Genomic DNA, 16,983 nt, shown 5'->3' on the forward strand with positions numbered 1-16,983 from the left:
CATCAAACACGGGGCTGAAACTTCGAATCCGCTGAAACTAGACGAAAAACTTGAAACTAGACGAGAAGAGCCCGTGTTCGAACTCGCTGAGCCTGCAAACGCGGCTTAGCAGTTCGATATCACGAAAAGTCTGATGATTTTAAAATGAGAGAGCGATGGTTTTAAAATGTTTAGTGAATTTATAAGCAGGCTTGCAAAATCAGTCGTAACTCCTAGTAAATCGCAATGCAATATTAATTAAAACCCGGAAAAATTGTAATACCAGGAAAATAAAGAAAAAAAACATTTAGTGACACCTTTGATATAGTTTAAGTGTAAATATTGTACATAATAGAGCTAGAATTATATTTATCCTACTATAACATAAATACTAATCAAGGGCTTACGTTTTTTTAGCATTTTATATTTCTAGCACTATGGACTTTCACCGGAATTATTTTCACAAGGACAGCTAATACGGATATATTTACACACAAAGGGTGAGGGGAATGTTATTATTATTTTTTTGAGACCTTACCCCTTATAAAATTGAAATGCTAAGGGATAACTAATTGCTCTGATACTAACTACTAAAATAACGGAAAACGTGGAATTGATCAATTTGGCTTCTGAGCATTTGAAATTAATCTAGTATTTAAACTATGCAATTTCATTTTGATAATTAAACATCTATTACACATTCTTTAATTCCTAAGGACTGAATACTTTATGATTGACATAGTGTAAAAGAAACCGTATTTTAAGCAAGTTTGTGATATTCATCTTTATACGTACGTGTCTAGAGTTCTTTTGTCTTTGTTTATATATGACAAAACTCAATAAGCTAAATCAACCATACTATAATGTTGTTAAAATTTAGCTTAATAAATTTCGCTTGTTATTTGTATAACCAACAGTAGAAAATTTGGTAGTAAGATGAAGCCAGCGTATGTTATTTTAGTTGACATCTCGTAATATCTTCTTAAACCAGCAATTAAATCTTAAAAATATTTAAATTTTAACTATAGGCCTAAATAAATCCTACAAAAATGCATAACAGCAACTAAGTCCAATTGATTATAGTAATCAAATCCTTATACTATAGCCCTGTCTAACTAAGTTATAATCGACCATTAATATTTTGAATTAAACAAAAAAAAAACAAGTTTTTTTTAACTGAAAGTAAGGGGCGACATTAAAACTTAAAACGAACAGAAATTATTCCGTATATTAAAGGGGCTCTCCCCTCCTCAAAGCCTCGCTCTTTACGCTAAAGTTTTTTTTATTTAAAAAAAATAAAGTTGTGAGACAGAGTCAAAGAGTTCTATGACTTTTAAGGGTTGTTTCCCCCTTTTTTTCGAAAATAAGGCAAATTTTCTCAGGCGCTTAACTTTTGATGGATAAGACTAAACTTGATGAATCTTATATATTTGGAATCAGCATAAAAATCTGATTTTTTTAATGTATCTAATGATATCAAAATTCCGTTTTTTATAGTTTCTGTTACTATTGAGCCGGGTCGCTCCTTATTTACAGTTCGTTACCACGAACAGTTTGATCATGACTGCCTTTTGTCTTTCAACTGTCAAATAATTGGTTGAATGTTTGCGTCATTTTTAGGTTAATATTGCACAATTTATTTTCTCTGGAATCTGAACTCGGCTGAATCTATTTATTTATTAAATAAACACCTCGCTCTTCACGCTAAAGTTTTTCGGCGTTTAAAAAAAATTACTTACTGTTCTAATTACATGATCCTTGTGTTTCAGGAGTCATTTTTAAAGAATTGGGACACAATTTAAACTTTACCGTAAAGAGCGAGGTGCTAATGAGGGGATAAAACCCGTCGTATACCTAGTAATTTCTGTTCGTTTTAAGTTTCAATATTGCTCCTTACTTTCAGTTCAAAAAACTTTTTCTTTCATTTAATTTCTGATCGTTTTTTAAATAAAGCCAGGAAATCTGGCTCCACCTGCTTCATCGAAAAACCCCCCTCCGTGCGGAAATGTTCAATCCTGGTCAAAATTTACCTCGGACAATAACCCTTAACGCCTCCACGCGTAAAATTGAGTGAGTAAAGGGAAAACAAGACAGATAAAGAAACTTCGTACAGGAATGCTGGCAATTTCCCCCAGTATACAGTTTCCCCTGAAAAGTTCACCCCCTGAATAATTCCCCCTCCATGGAAAATTCTCCCCGTGGAAAGTCCCCACAGCAAAAGATTCGTCCTCCCCTCCTACCCAAAAAATATATGCATACTTCCCAATAACAAATACTATACGCAAACAAGGGGCAAATTATAACTTATAATGTATGATTTATAATTACATAATTATACTTAAAATTATAATTTATAACTTAAAGACCTTACCCCGGGAGCTGTGGGGGTCATATTATCTCTAGAGACATAGTTATTAGGGCTTTCAACTATGCTGAACAAAATAGCAATCTCTTAATTTTGATCGGACGATTTTGGGGTAAAAGGTGGTGTGGGAGGGGACCTAGTTTTCCTCTGATTATTTGGTCGCTTAAAAATGGCACTAGAACTTTTAATTTCCGTTAGAATGATTCCTCTCCCAATATTCTAGGCCCACTGGGTCGATACGATCACTCCTGGGGAAAAAAATCAGTAAAAATAAACACGAATCCGTAATGTTTCTTCTGGCAAAAAGGGGACAAAATTCCACATTTTTAAAGATAGGAGCTTAAAACTTCTACAGTTGAGTGCTCTGATACGCAGAATCTGATGGTGTGATTTTCATTAAGATTCTATGAATTTTAGTGGGTGTTTCCCCCTTTTATCGAAAATCAACCAAATTTCGTCAGGCTCGTAACTGTTGATGGGTAAGACCAAACTTAATAATAAAACTTATATATTTAAAATCAGCAAGAAAATACAATTCTTTTGATATATCTGTTGGCATAAAAATTCCGTTATTTAGAGTTTCGGTTACAATTGAGCCAGGTCGCTCCTTACTTACAGTTCGTTACCACGGACTGTTTGACTCATCAGTTTTGTAATGCTCTTTAAACTAACTTAAAGGAAGGTAGCAAAAGAAATATATACTTAAATCTATCATTTACTAGACAAATAAGTCATAAGAAATATTATTTTGACAGGAACAATGTACAGGCGTCCCCTGCTAGATCGCAAATAAAATTAGGTATAATTAGGGGAACCCCGCATTCGGGGTTCCCCTGAGTTGAAACTAGCGCTAGTGTCGGAACACCCACAACATCTAGCGTTCGGTAACTTCTTTTATCCATAACTACGCAAACTATAGTTTTTTGGGGTGATTTAAAATACAGTCGAGCAGGCACGCACCCACGGGGAGGGGTCTAAAGGGGGTGTAGCCCCCCCACCAAGAAAAATACATTCTGTTTCTAAATCTTATTATAATCTGCTCGGTTTTACCATTCATTCCTTAGTCCCTACTCAAAACTCGTATGGAAAGAGCTAAAATAAACTTAAAGTAATGCCTTAAAATACCTTTTTCTTTAAGGAATTTTTAAAGACTTCCGTTGGTTGGCCCAGGGACCCCCAGTCAGCCACCCCATAATTATTTTCTGAGTGCGCCACTGCAGACGAGGATGAAGGAAGCAGAAGCATGTCCCCGCTAGGCCTACCAGATTAAAGTCAACCAGCCTACTTAAACAAAGATCATTTCAAGCTAACCTTAAGTCTACTTTGGACATATTCGATTATGAGTTTAAGGAATTCTTGAAAATAGAAAACGCTGATTAATTATCACTATTAAAACAATTTCAGCGTCAATCTTATTGAATTGTAGATTAATCACATCAAATGTCCAAATGTATTTTAAATCTTCTACTTTTTTAATGCAATAACCAGACGCTGCACTTTAACTGACGATAGTTATTTTGAATCCCTACCTCCCCTTGTTAAATCACCAACGAGCCAACTCCTAAAGTTTCCCTTTCTCTTTGGCCCTAATCATTCATATACAAAAGCTTGCCAAAGAGAGCGCTGTCACTCCCAGGAGGCATTAGATATCCAATGGGGGGCAGTGAGGATTCCTAATCTAGTGTAAAAGGATACCGAACTTATTCCTGCGAATCGTTTATTATTAGTTTGGGTTTTATTATCTCTATTTATTGATAGGGGTGTCATTTGGGGGACAAACGTTCTCACCCTGCTTTAAGAAACGGTTTAAGTAGTTGTAACATGGCTGTGTAACTTCGATTCTTTTTAAGAGTTTCAACCGAATTATTATTTGCAGGAACAACAAATTATAGTCTCTGTTCTATAGCAAGCACACTTCGAAGCGTTTTTTTTGCAGCATGATTGACAAGAGGAGGACATTCGCTTTCCTCGGAATAGAACATATATCATAAATCCACGAAAGCTAATTTAATTTGAGCACTTTTTAATTGCAATTATCGCTTTTAGTAAGAAGGACTTTTAAATTTGATCATCATATTCACGACTACAACGACCTGAAATGTCTTTTTTGGGGAAAACATCCCAACCTTAGTATAACACGCGGTAATTTTTCAAGGCCAGAGCATACATCTTGTAACAGGCACGTACGCATGATTTTTTTGATAATATAGATAAAAAATGCCCAGAAATTCGGGAATACTTAGGATCCCAGGGGGGGAACATCCTTGCCTTGTAGACGGTCCTTGTAGTGGATCTCGTATTGAACTCAAGGGGTTACCCCAGACACGTAAAAACGGAGGAGATTCTGGTCTCCGGGAGATAAAAAGTCATTTTTAATTAAAGACCAATATTCACAAAAAATCATATCAAACAGACTTGCCACGGGAAAATCTTTATTTTGTGCAAAAATCATGTTTTCGATGGTGTTTTGACGATTGGTCTACCCTTGAAGTCCCCCACGCCCTAAAAATTTTCTTAGTCGATGTGAGTTATTTCTTAGTCCTTTTGTGTAGAATTCTGAAAGCAGGAATGAAGCCTTAATAGGTCCAAAATGAGGTTCGAAGGCAGAATAAGTAGGGCTGGTGTAGGAAGAAACGAAGGCGTAGGTTGTGAAAAATAGTATGTACTCCCTTGATCGGTTTTCAGGTCCTAAAATAGTTTAACGCATAATTACAAATAATTAGTTTTTTTCCAGTATTTACTGATACTGTTATTTTCCTTGTAGTTTTCTCTTAAACAGTCGAAGGAACTTGGCAAGTATTTAAATTTATTTAAGTAAGGTAATTAAAAGACATTCAATGGAAAAACCTGACTACCAACAATTAATAATTGCTATATGATATTCATGCAAGAATCTCAGATGACTGAAAATCCTGTTGTGCCTAAAGTCAAATCGATTCCCATCGAAGATCGAAGAAAAACATCGACCAACTCCATTGTTAGCTTCATAACAAAGGGCTTTCGCATTTACTAGATAATTGGCATAAAATTAGTATCCCAACTTGGAAAATAAAAACCTTTGGGGCAGGATGAATAGTCATTATAAAGAAGATAATGGCATGGGCTTTAAGCTGAGCCTGGCGTGACAGTCGGGACTACAGAAGGATATGTTTATCAGATTGAAAATGGACACAGAGGCATCGGGGCGTTTTTTATTATTATGGATTCCATTTTGAAACCCTGAGTAGTACCCGCAGAAATATTTGTGATAAGAACGAACAAAGAATAATAATGCTTGAATAATGTGTGAGGTTTTCTTTCTGTTTTAACTCGGAATGCCGTTGAACGTTTTCCCTATCCATCCAATTAGGGGATAAATAACAAACTTTAAAGGTGAAGATATTTTTACACAATTTTTCAACCAGCCTCAATTATAAACAAAATGTAAAAAAAATGGTGATAATAGTAAGAATTTCGAAAAAGAGTCTGAAATTCTTTGGAAATGACGTTGGATCTAAATAAAAAATACACGGGTGGTCAAAAATTAGATTAAGAATAATTAGAGACCCTCATTTTGAACAAGAAGAGACATCACCTCTTTTCGTGAATAGTACTCCGATGTATCTCCTTTTCCCCTTTTTTTCTTGCCACTAGTGGGACACTGGAACATCATTGAGAGCTGTTTAAGGGATCATTTGAAAGTTAACATTCATATCTATGTGTTTCATTTTTTTATAAACTCCGAGGGGCTAATAACTGACCGTCACAGGTGTCCCTTCCTTTGTGCCTCCGGCTGTGCCTCCGGCACACCTGAAACAGCGCGTTCCTGGAAGCGACGATACACAGTTTTATCTTTGGCTTATGGAAAGCGTACGGCGCATTTTTTACGACGGCAAACTTTCTCCTCTTGAGAGGTTATCTTTACTTGGTCGTGTTGTTTACTGCGTTTGACATTGGCGATCCTGGGTCCTAAAAAGTGGACATTATGCTTTGAACGAAAATTTTATTACCACAAACCTTTACCATTGCCTAGAGATAAATATGCATTCCTTAGTGCTTCTTATTCGTCGATTCAAACGGCTTGGGCTCGAACGTCTTTTCAAACTCTCCGACATGAATAGCCAACCGTGTGAAGATTTTTTTAGGAAGATGCGGTCTCAAACCAGCACTTAACGTACTGTAATAAACTTTTCGTTCCTCCAACTTCTACATTGAATTCGTCGATATGAAATTATAACGGATTTTGAAGCTCAATATTCTAATGAACAGTTGTCCTTGCCCAAGGCCAAGCGAGTTAGATCCATTGGTGTTGTGTCTGTTAGTTCCGATTTTTCTTTGCCCGGGGACGATGAAATCAAGCTCGAGCTAGGGCGAGCTCGTATTGTAAACCAGCGAATAATTAAAGCCTTGATACCCAACGACGTACTTTTGTTTTTGGTCAACAAGTACCGAATGCTTGTCTTTCTTTACTTCACGACAGTGACTCAGAGGAAAATACTCTGTCCGATAAGCAGGAAAAGGCTTCCGTGACTGACACTGAATCGGGCTCGGAAAGTGACGGCATCTTTGAAGATTTGCCAGTGATTGCTCACTGTGTGAAACACCATGTTGAGAAAATTGGGTTAGTGAGCCTGTGACGAACATGAATAATTCTAGGTTTTGTCTTGTCAATACTTCTGACGGCTCCATAACACCAATAAAAAAATCCACGCTGTTGTGGCTTCTGAGGGAAAGCTCTGAGAAGCTGAGTAGTGACCGATTAAAACGGGTGATGGTCCAGGGCCGATGAGTAGGACTACGTGAGTCGCCACAGACCAATGCAGAGGTCGGTGCAGAGGCCACCCTGTTGACACGCAGAATATGGGGATGCTGTTCCCTGACGACATAGGAATTCTGTGCCAGTGGTTCCGGCTGAATGCTAATCTCACATTAACTGCCGCATTGGTAGACCAGGGTTACTGTGACTCCAGCAAGTATATCATGCATTCAGCAGAACCCGTTTCCATGGAAATCGGCACCAACATTGTCTTTGGCTTTGACTCAGTCGTCTTCACAAAGCTGAATTCATTTATCCAGAAGAAAGGGTTCCACTTTTTTGATGTCTCGTCAGCATTGCAATCATCATGTTAAAAATGGCACCTCAACCCAAATCTGACCTCAAGACCATAACCACCAGCATCGCTATGTTCTGTGTGTCAACAGAAGGAATTTTGTTTAACATTTTTCAGAGGTAGTTGATATTTTTTTTTCCTCCCCTCCTCCTCTCCACTCGATGATATTTTAATACAAGAATATATAAATCTAAAAACTTTATACATTATCCTATCACCTAAACTTAAAAAAAAAATTGATTACATACCAGTCAATGTATTAGTGGACATGAAGGCACACTACCATTTAACTTTTTTCTTGCCAAATATCTATCGCTCCCCCCGTTCCAGGGTGTCCTTCCCCCTCTAGGAGACGCTTTTCCGGTGGCATTTTTACTTCAATTTCTTAAAATTCATATCCTTCAATTTTCACTAACCCGAATTCGAATTTTAAAGGTGGTCTTCCAAAAGTCTTACTCTTACAAGCTTAAAATTTACAGCTCAGTAGAAGACCTAGTAGTGGAACACTTGGTGTTTATATTTGTGCTAACCGAGCTTAGTTTGATTTACTGAAGCTCATTTGTCCAGTTTCTTAGGGTTGTCATTTGAGCTGTGATTATCGAGATAATTACTGAAACGTACCAATAAATATCTGAGAAACTAGTTATTTTTTTTAGTTGGTTGCTTTACTTAGCGCTTTTTACTAATAACTCGGTAGTAACAGTTTTTCTGACTGTTGCTTTACAGTTTTCTCTTCAAATACCCAAAAGCCTGGGTTTTATACCGAGAAAGTTGGATTCTAAGTACATTCGGGAAAAAGGGATCTGTGTTTCTTCCAGATTCTTTCGTGTCAAAGCAGTAGATTCCTTTTTTTTTTTTTAGTACAGTTAAGAATCCGAGATCCAAGGGTGAATCTTGGCACAGCCACTAAGCAGAAAAGCAGGTATGATAAAAGGGAAAGGGACCGGTGAAGACGTGATAAAAGGCAACTTTTACCGCTGGCCAAGCCATATTGAATAGGGCTGCTAAGCGTGACGTCAATTCTTGGGCGGGAAATTCAAATAACGATGAAACGTGGATGCATAGACACGTTTTTTCGGAACTTTGGCGAAATGTTTTTGCCTAAAATATTTGTCGTAGACCCTACTAATCCACCAGAACGTTTTCACGTCAAAATAATACTAGGAATATTGACAATCAGTTGTTAGTTACAACTAGAAACCACGTTTCACGGTACTTTGAATTTCGCACCTTGCTTTTTACGTCAGCACCGCGCAGCCCTATGTTGTATAACTTAAAAACCGTGTTCCGCAATTTTTTTGAAATTTCGGGATTTTTTTTTGAAGAAAAACCGGAATTTTATTTTTGAGCTGGTGGCAACGCTGCATGTGTAATAGGAAAAAGTGACACCATCAGTGCCATCGTAGGGTTACGTAGTTTTTGCATGGATATCAACAACTTACAGTCCTCCGTTCTTCTTCTTTAGGTACATATCAGTTGTTTTCAGTCTTGGGGTTTCTTTTCCTTGCTAAATAAACCCGTAAATGATTTTTTCCAAGTTTTAAAAGATCGCTTTTGAAGGTGCTGAAATATTCAACAGATACCGAATAACAGACAAGCAGTATATATTTACATATTGCGCCCTTTGCAATATGCCTCCGGAGGCATGCCTCCGGCGTGCCTCCGTGCCTCATGCCTCCAGGTGTCCCTCAAAATGCCCAGTTGTTAACCCCTCGATAAAATCTACTTGCTAATGCCACCACAAAGTGTAATATGGCGCTAACAAGGACATTTTTGGTGTCATTTTTGGATTGGAAATGATAGAATGCATGAAATGGGTATAATCATAATATTCATGATCTAGAAACCAAAGCCTGAAATTTGCGTTTCCATCTTATTGTATACTCCTCCTCCTAGCCCCCTTAGTTAGTTTCATAAAATCGTTGCTGACTAGCAGAATTATCAGGCTGCTGCAAAATCGTGGAGTCATGTTTAAAGGCTTAATTCAAAGCTTCGTATAATATCTACGTGTTTTCTGAAAATTGTACTTGCTTGAGGTCTTTTTTAAAGAATTAAAATTGTATTCTAAAATATATTGATTATTGAGAGCCTTATAAATTAGTCTTTTATTTTTTATGTTTTCGCCGGCTATTTAAGAAATATTGCACTCCTAAGTTTGTTTTATTGCGTTGTTTTTTCTGTTTCCAGTAAAGCGCTAGTTTTTCGGAATTCTACAAGTAGGCCCTATAGGTAAACAGCAGAAGTCAGTATATTGCACGAGTTAGTTTATTTGAGCAAATTTTGCAGATATCTGTTGCATAAACTGCGAAGCAATTATTTTTATTAGTTTTAAATTTCAACTTCACTCTTTATTCCCATCAGAAAAACTTCATTTTATTAAATTAATTATATGACAAACGTAAGAAATTATGAAAACCAATTTAAATTATTGTGAAAAGACATCCCAGATTTGAAGATACAGCCTCCCCCCCCTCTTGCAACCCCACCCCCGCCAAACACTAGTACCTAGTTGATTCGTACTTTTCTCTTTTGTGTGCTGGTTTTATAACAAGAATAAATTAAATCAGAAATTTTGAAAGGGATTTTCCATTAGGATGGTTTTGTTGTAGTGGGATCCAAATCCTTTTCTTCATTCTTGTCTTTCTTTTTATCTGTTCTTTTTTAGACCGTTACTGATGACTGCTCATAGGACTGGGTAATTCTAAGTAAATTAGTAAGCAGTTGGTATCTTGTTGTTTTCCTCAATTTGAGTGGCAAAAAGGAAAAATCTATAGGGTTAAGGAAGGAATTATAAATTGAGCTGATAATGCAACTTTATTTACAATTTATTGAACATTTACAATGCATCTAGCCGTCTTAATTCCGTGATACGAACGTTGATTAGCTTATTAGAAATGGAAGTTGGACAAGGAAATATGAAATTGGCCACTTTAGCTTACATCACGAATCTACAAAGGTAAATTTTACTTCTAACTTGTGAACAGTTGCATGACGCAACTTTTTAATTAGCTTACCAATTAGCTTACCGTTGATTTATACTGGTTACTTCAGATTTAAGTGGACTTTGAAGTTTGGATCTCTTTAAGATATTTATAAGAAATTGTGATTTGTAGAGAAACTATTTAAAGCTTCTGGCCTATACAAGAATATACCCTTCGAATTTTATTCTTTGCAGCAAGATTGAGAGGACGAAATGACCCTGTAATACAGAGTGGATTTTCAGAACACCGTTTTCCCATTTTCCCATGATGGTGGGGGGGTGGACATATTTTCATCGCTCAAACACAAAAATTTAGAGATGTTCTGAGTTGAATGTCAAAATGACATTTGTTGATTTTTTAGCCTCTTGCAATTTAATTTCTTAACTTAATAATTTGGGTACTTGTCTAGAATCCAGTAGTCACGCGAGAAAGACCGCATCGAGAGAGACCGAGATTCTTAATAAAAAAAAAAAAGGTTTCTGCTAGATGTGAGGTGCTGCTCACTCCGTGACAAAGATTTAAACTTAAGTTTTTTGGGGTTAAAGGGGCAAAAAAAGGTACCTAGGTTAGGTTACGTATTTAATATATGCAGTGCTTTACCCCCACCCCACCCCTAATATGCAAACTTATAGCGCAAATTTGTTCATAAACTATTATATTTTCATCCTATATTGTTTTATTTTATTAGCATTAACGAAACTTCACTTCTCGCATGTGGATTTGGGCTGGGTGTTTCAGGTTCAAGTCAATTTTGACTCTTTTTTAAGTTTTAAATAAATTATTACTTGCAGAAAAATAACTTGCTGCTTCTGTCTTTTAGTAATGAGCACACTTTGAAGATTATTTGAATGCAGCATGATCGGCAAGACGGTGGTGCTTGTACTGAATGGACATCATGAATCTATGAAAGTAAACTTTAATCTTTCAGCAGTTTTTCCATTAACTCAATAATTATCTTATGAGTGACTTGTACGGGGTTCTCCCAATTTAAAAGAATAATAACTTTTTTCGGTAGTTTATAAGATATATAATGATTTCTGTAACTAATAGTAATGTATCACAGCATGTGTATTATTTGTAGAGCCAGCAGCAAGGAAACTTTCCTAGAATTTTGAGCATGATACTTTCCGCAGGAGAATAGCCATTGCTTTTCACAGACAGCTGCTCGGGCTCCTTGGTCTCTGACATTACCGTACACATCCCTTTCATGGCCACCGGCAAGAGGGAGGGGGCAGGGGGGCATGCTTCCCTTGGAAATTTGGGACTATAAAGCAATTAAGAGGAAATCAAAGAAAAGAGAGCAGAATAGGGAAAAATCCTGGGAAAAATGTGTGTTGCCCCATAGTTGGCTGCCTTCCAATAAGTTTTGACCCTTAATAAGGAACATATAAGTTTCAATTTGTGACTGAGTGAACCCTTTCTAGTTTTTCACAAACATTTTTTCTATCTGGTTTGGTTAGAGTAAAAAAAAAAAAAAAAAAAAAAAAAAAAAAAAATCAAATTCTTCATAGTAATGAATGGTAAGTAAATAACGATCCTTGTCAGTTACAAAAGTATAAGAGCCTAACTATTGATAACATTAAATCAAAGAATCCGCTTTTATGGTGATCCTAAATTTATATTTGTTTATTAGTAATTAGTGCTAATATTAGTACACAAGGAAGTTCGTATAATTATTGAAAACAGAAAGAAAACAACTTAATAAGGGGGCAATTTCGCTAAAAATGCGCCGTCAACTTTTGCTTGCATTGCAAGAGCTGATATCTGAAGCCACTATAATCCTAAATGTTTTCCCTGAACGAAATGCTGGGAATTTCTGCATCCCCCCCCCAACGAATACGTTTTTTGTGTTTTATTATCGTCTATTTATTTTTTTTACCAAGAGTGATTGTATTGATCTAGTTACCACATTGAAAATTTTTTTATGTTTTACGGTTATGAAGCATAGAGGTGTCAAAATATATTGGTTCATGGTATTCAATATCAAATGAAAGTTTGTATTTGATTATCTAAATCTTACTTTCAACAAACTACTTTGAAAATGCGTTACTTTTTATAAACACCGAGTCTAAAGGCATTAAATATTTTGGTGTTTGATAACCAAGTTCAAAACTATCGATATCATAGGCAGCGCAATCACGCTGCCTAAGTAAAAAACGACGTTGGCACAAAGTATTTTTTTTTTTTTTATTTTTTTTTTAGACCAGGGCACTTCGTATCGAAGGAGTTGTCGTAGAAACTTCGAAAAGGGCTCATTCGATTGGAAATTGGAGTGGCTAGCAAGGGCGGATCCAGGATTTTTTTCGAAGGGGTGGGTTTACTAATTTTTGACTCAGTTTTCGACTAATTTGACTGATTTTTACCTAGGTTTTACTAATTTTCGACTTATTTTCGACTCGGTCAAAAATTTCGGGGGGGGGGGGTTCAAACCGGGTAACCCCCCCCCCTGGATATGGCCTTGGTGGCTAGTGCCCTTTTTAATATTCGAATGTGAGCGAAAGGAACTAATACCCCTTCCACGCCCACCATTTCCCCAAAGAGATAGGCATTTTGATAGCCATTAACCATTTTGAGATAACCATTTTGTTCAGCGTAGTTATTTCCAGATAGAAATTATGTTTTTGAGAAGTAAACTCCTCCACAGCCCTCAGGGCAAGGGTTGTAAGTTATGCCCTGGGGGCATATACAATTTTTTTAGAAAGCGTTGTCAAAGAAACTTCAAAAAAGGCTCATTTGATTGGAAATTCAAAGGGCTAGTGCCCTTTTTAATAGTCAAAAGTGATCGAGGGGCAACTAACCCCCTCCCATGCCCACCTTTTCCCCAAACGCATCCAATCAAAATTTTGAGGTAGCCATTTTGTTCAACGTAGTTGAAAGTTCTGAAAATAAGGTCTTTGACGATGACAATCCCCCCACAGCCCTCACGGCAAGGGTTATAAGTTATGCCCTGGTGGCATATAAGGTTTTCATAGAAAGCGTTGTCGGACAAACTTCAAAAAGGACTCATTGGATTGGAAATTGTAATGGCTAGTGCCCTTTTTAATAGTCGAAAATGATTGGAAGGCAACTAACACCTCTTCCACGCCCACCATTTATCCAAACACATACGATCAAAATTTTGAGATATCCATTTTGTTCAACATCGTAGAAAATTCTGGAAATTAGGTCTTTGAGGATGATAACCCCCTCAGTGCTTTCAGGGCAAGGGTTATAAGTTATACCCTGGGGGCATATAAGTTTTTTTTTTATTGAAAGCTTTGTTGTAGAAACTTGAAAAAGGGCGTATGCGATTTGAAATTCAAAGGGCCAGTGCCGTTTTTAATAGTCGAAATTGATTGGAGGGCAATTAACCCCCCTCTTACGCCCACTTTTTCCCCAAACACATACAATCCCAATTTTTAGATAGCCATTTTGTTCAACATAGTTGAAATTTTTGGAAATTAGGCCTTAAGGACGACAACCCTCCCCCCCCCCACAGCACTCAGGGCAAAGGTTGTAAGTTATGCCCTGGGGGCATATAAGGTTTTTATAGAAAGTGTTGTCGTAAAAACTTCAAAAAGGGCTCATTCCATTGGAAACTGAAATGGCTAGTGGCCTTCAGAGGGAAAACCTAGTCAATTTCAGAGGGAAAACCAAAAATACTCAGAATCGAAAATAAACAGGATCGGTCTCATGGGCAAAGCTCAGAGGTCCTTCGTTCGCCCATTTCTGAGGGCAGGAGAGGGAGGCGAAGGGTCAATTTTGGAGGGAAAACCAAAAATACACAGAATTGAAAATAAATGAGATCTGCCTCAAGGGGAAGACTCAGAGGCCCTACGGTCCAACATGTCTGAGGGCTGGGGAGGGGGGAGGTCAATTTTGGAGGGAAAACCAAAAATGCTCAGAATCGAAACTAAAAGAGATCTGCCTCAAGGGGAAGACTCAGAGGCCCTTCGTTCCCACATGTCTGAGGGCTGGGGAGGGAGAGGGGGAGTCAATTTCAGAGGGAAAACCAAAAATACTCAGAATCGAAAATAAACAGGATCTGTCTCATGGGCAAAGCTCAGAGGACCTTCGTTCCCCTATTTCTGAGGGCAGGATAGGGAGGGGGTCAATATTGGAGGGAAAACCAAAAATACCCAGAATCTAAAATAAAAGAGATCTGCCTCAAGGGGAAGACTCAGCGGCCCTGCGTCCCCCCATTACTGAGGGCAGGGGAGGGGGGAGGTCAATTTTGGAGGAAAACCAAAAATACACAGAATCGAAAATGAAAGGTATCTGCATCACGGGGAAGGCTCAGAGGCCCTTCGTTCCAACATATCTGAGGGGAGTACCGGGGTAGTCAGGTTCAGAGGGAACACAAAAAAAAAACAGAATCGGAAATAAAAATGATCGGTATCATGGGCAGAGCTCAGAAGTCCTTCGGTCGCCCATTTCAGACGGCAGGGGAGGGGAAAGGTCGATTTTGGAGGGAAATACTCAAATAATCATAATGGAAAATAAATGGGATCTGCCTCAAGGGGAAGGCTCAGAGGCCCTTCGTTCCCCTGTCTTTCTCTGTTTACATGTCTGATTCTTTTTGTTTGCATGTCCGGGTTGGTGTTTGCAAGTCCAAGTTGGGTTTTCAGACCTACGTTTTTTAGATTTTCGTGGGTGTTTGGTTCCCGGGGTTTATTATTTGAGAAGTTAACTTTAGTATTTCGTGATTTGACGTGTCTGAAATCATGAATTAGAATAGTTAATTAGCTGTTTGGGTTTTCAGACCTAGTTTCTTAGATTTTCGTGGGTGTTAGGTTCCTGGGATTTATTATTTGAGAAGGTAACTTTAGTAGTTCATAGTTTGACTTGCCTAAAATCATGAATTAGAATATTTAATTGGCTGTTTGGGAATTTTCAGACCTAGGTTTTTTAGATTTTCGTGTGTGTTTGACTCCTGGGGTTTAATATTTGAGAAGTTAACTTTAGTATTTTGTGGTTTTACGTGTCTGAAATCATGAATTAGAATAGTTAATTAGCTGTTTGGGTTTTCAGACCTAGTTTTTTAGATTTTCGTGGGTGTTAGGTTCCTGGGGTTTATTATTTGAGAAGTTAACTTTAGTATTTCATAGTTTAACTTGCCGGAATTCGTGAACTATAATATTTAATTAGCTGTTTAGGGTATTCAGGCCTGGGTTTTTTAGATTTTCATGGATGTTTGACTCCTTGGGTTTATTATTTGAGGAATTAACTTTAGTATTTTGTGGTTTTACGTGCCTGAAATCATGAATTAGAATAGTTAATTACATGTTTAGGGTTTTCAGACATAGGTTTTTTTGATTTTCGTTGGTGTTTGTTTCCTGGAATTTATTATTTGAGAAGTTAACTTTAGTATTTCATGGTTCGACATGCCTGAAATCATGAATTAGAATAGTTAATTAGCTGTTTGGGTTTTCAGACCTAGTTTTTTAGATTTTCGTGGGTGTTAGGTTCCTGGGGTTTATTATTTGAGAAGTTAACTTTAGTATTTCTTGATTTGACATGCCTGAAATCATGTATCAGAATATTTGATTAGCTGTTTGGGTTTTCAGACATAGTTTTTTAGATTTTCATGTATGTTAGGTTCCTGGGATTTATTATTTGAGAAGTTAGCTTTAGTATTTCATGGTTTGACTTGCCTGAAATCATGAATTAGAATATTTAATTGGCTGTTTGGGGATTTTCAGACCTAGGTTTTTTAGGTTTTCGTGGGTGTTTGTTTCCCGGAGTTTCTTATTTGAGAAGTTAACTTTAGTATTTTGTGGTTTTACGTGCCTGAAATCATGAATTAGAATAGTTAATTAGCTGTTTGGGTTTTTCAGACCTAGCTTTTTAGATTTTCGTGAGTGTTAGGTTCCTGGGATTTATTATTTGAGAAGTTAACTTTAGTATTTCGTATTTGACGTGCCTGAAATCATGAATTAGAATATTTAATTAGCTGTTTAGGGTTTTCACACCTAGGTTTTTTAGATGTTCGTGGATGTTTGACTCCTGGGTTTTATTATTTGAGAAGTTAACTTTAGTATTTTATGGTTTTACGTGCCTGAAATCATGAATTAGAATAGTTAATTACCTGTTTAGGGTTTTCAGACCTAGGTTTTTTATATTTTCGTTGGTGTCTGTTTCCTGGAATTTATTATTTGAGAAGTTAACTTTAGTATTTCATGGTTCGACTTGCCTGAAATCATGAATTAGAATAGTTAATTGGCTGTTTGGGGATTTTCAGACCTAGGTTTTTTAGGTTTTCGTGTGTATTTGACTCCTGGGGTTTATTGTTTGAGAAGTTAACTTTAGTATTTTGTGGTTTTACGTGCCTGAAATCATGAATTAGAATAGTTAATTAGCTGTTTAGGGTTTTCAGACCTAGGTTTTTTATATTTTCGTGTGTGTTTGACTCCTGGGGTTTATTATTATTTGAGAAGTTAACTTTAGTATTTTATGGTTTTACGTGCCTGAAATCATGAATTAGAATAGTTAATTAGCAGTTTAGGGTTTTCAGACCTAGGTTTTTTAGATTTTCGTGGGTTTTTAAGAAACTATGAAAAAAAATTGTAAGTAAGTAAGTAACAAATTC

The 16,983-nt window shown here is 36.9% G+C and overlaps 1 long non-coding RNA gene across 1 annotated transcript in view; it reads left to right on the forward strand.

Moving 5' to 3' along the window:
* The first annotated feature begins 365 nt into the window (after nucleotides 1–365).
* The window catches only part of LOC148950752 (uncharacterized), a 35,918-nt gene continuing 19,300 nt past the window's right edge, over nucleotides 366–16,983 (forward strand). Inside the window, exons 1-2 of the long non-coding RNA XR_016141973.1 lie at nucleotides 366–479; nucleotides 11,236–11,324. This is a non-coding gene — a long non-coding RNA (uncharacterized LOC148950752). The remainder of the gene's footprint in view (nucleotides 480–11,235; nucleotides 11,325–16,983) is intronic.

The sequence above is a fragment of the Artemia sp. Qi Xiang Cuo genome, chromosome 7, assembly GCF_049724085.1.
Source record: "Artemia sp. Qi Xiang Cuo chromosome 7, ASM4972408v1, whole genome shotgun sequence".
In the NCBI taxonomy this organism is placed as follows: Eukaryota; Metazoa; Arthropoda; class Branchiopoda; order Anostraca; family Artemiidae; genus Artemia; species Artemia sp. Qi Xiang Cuo.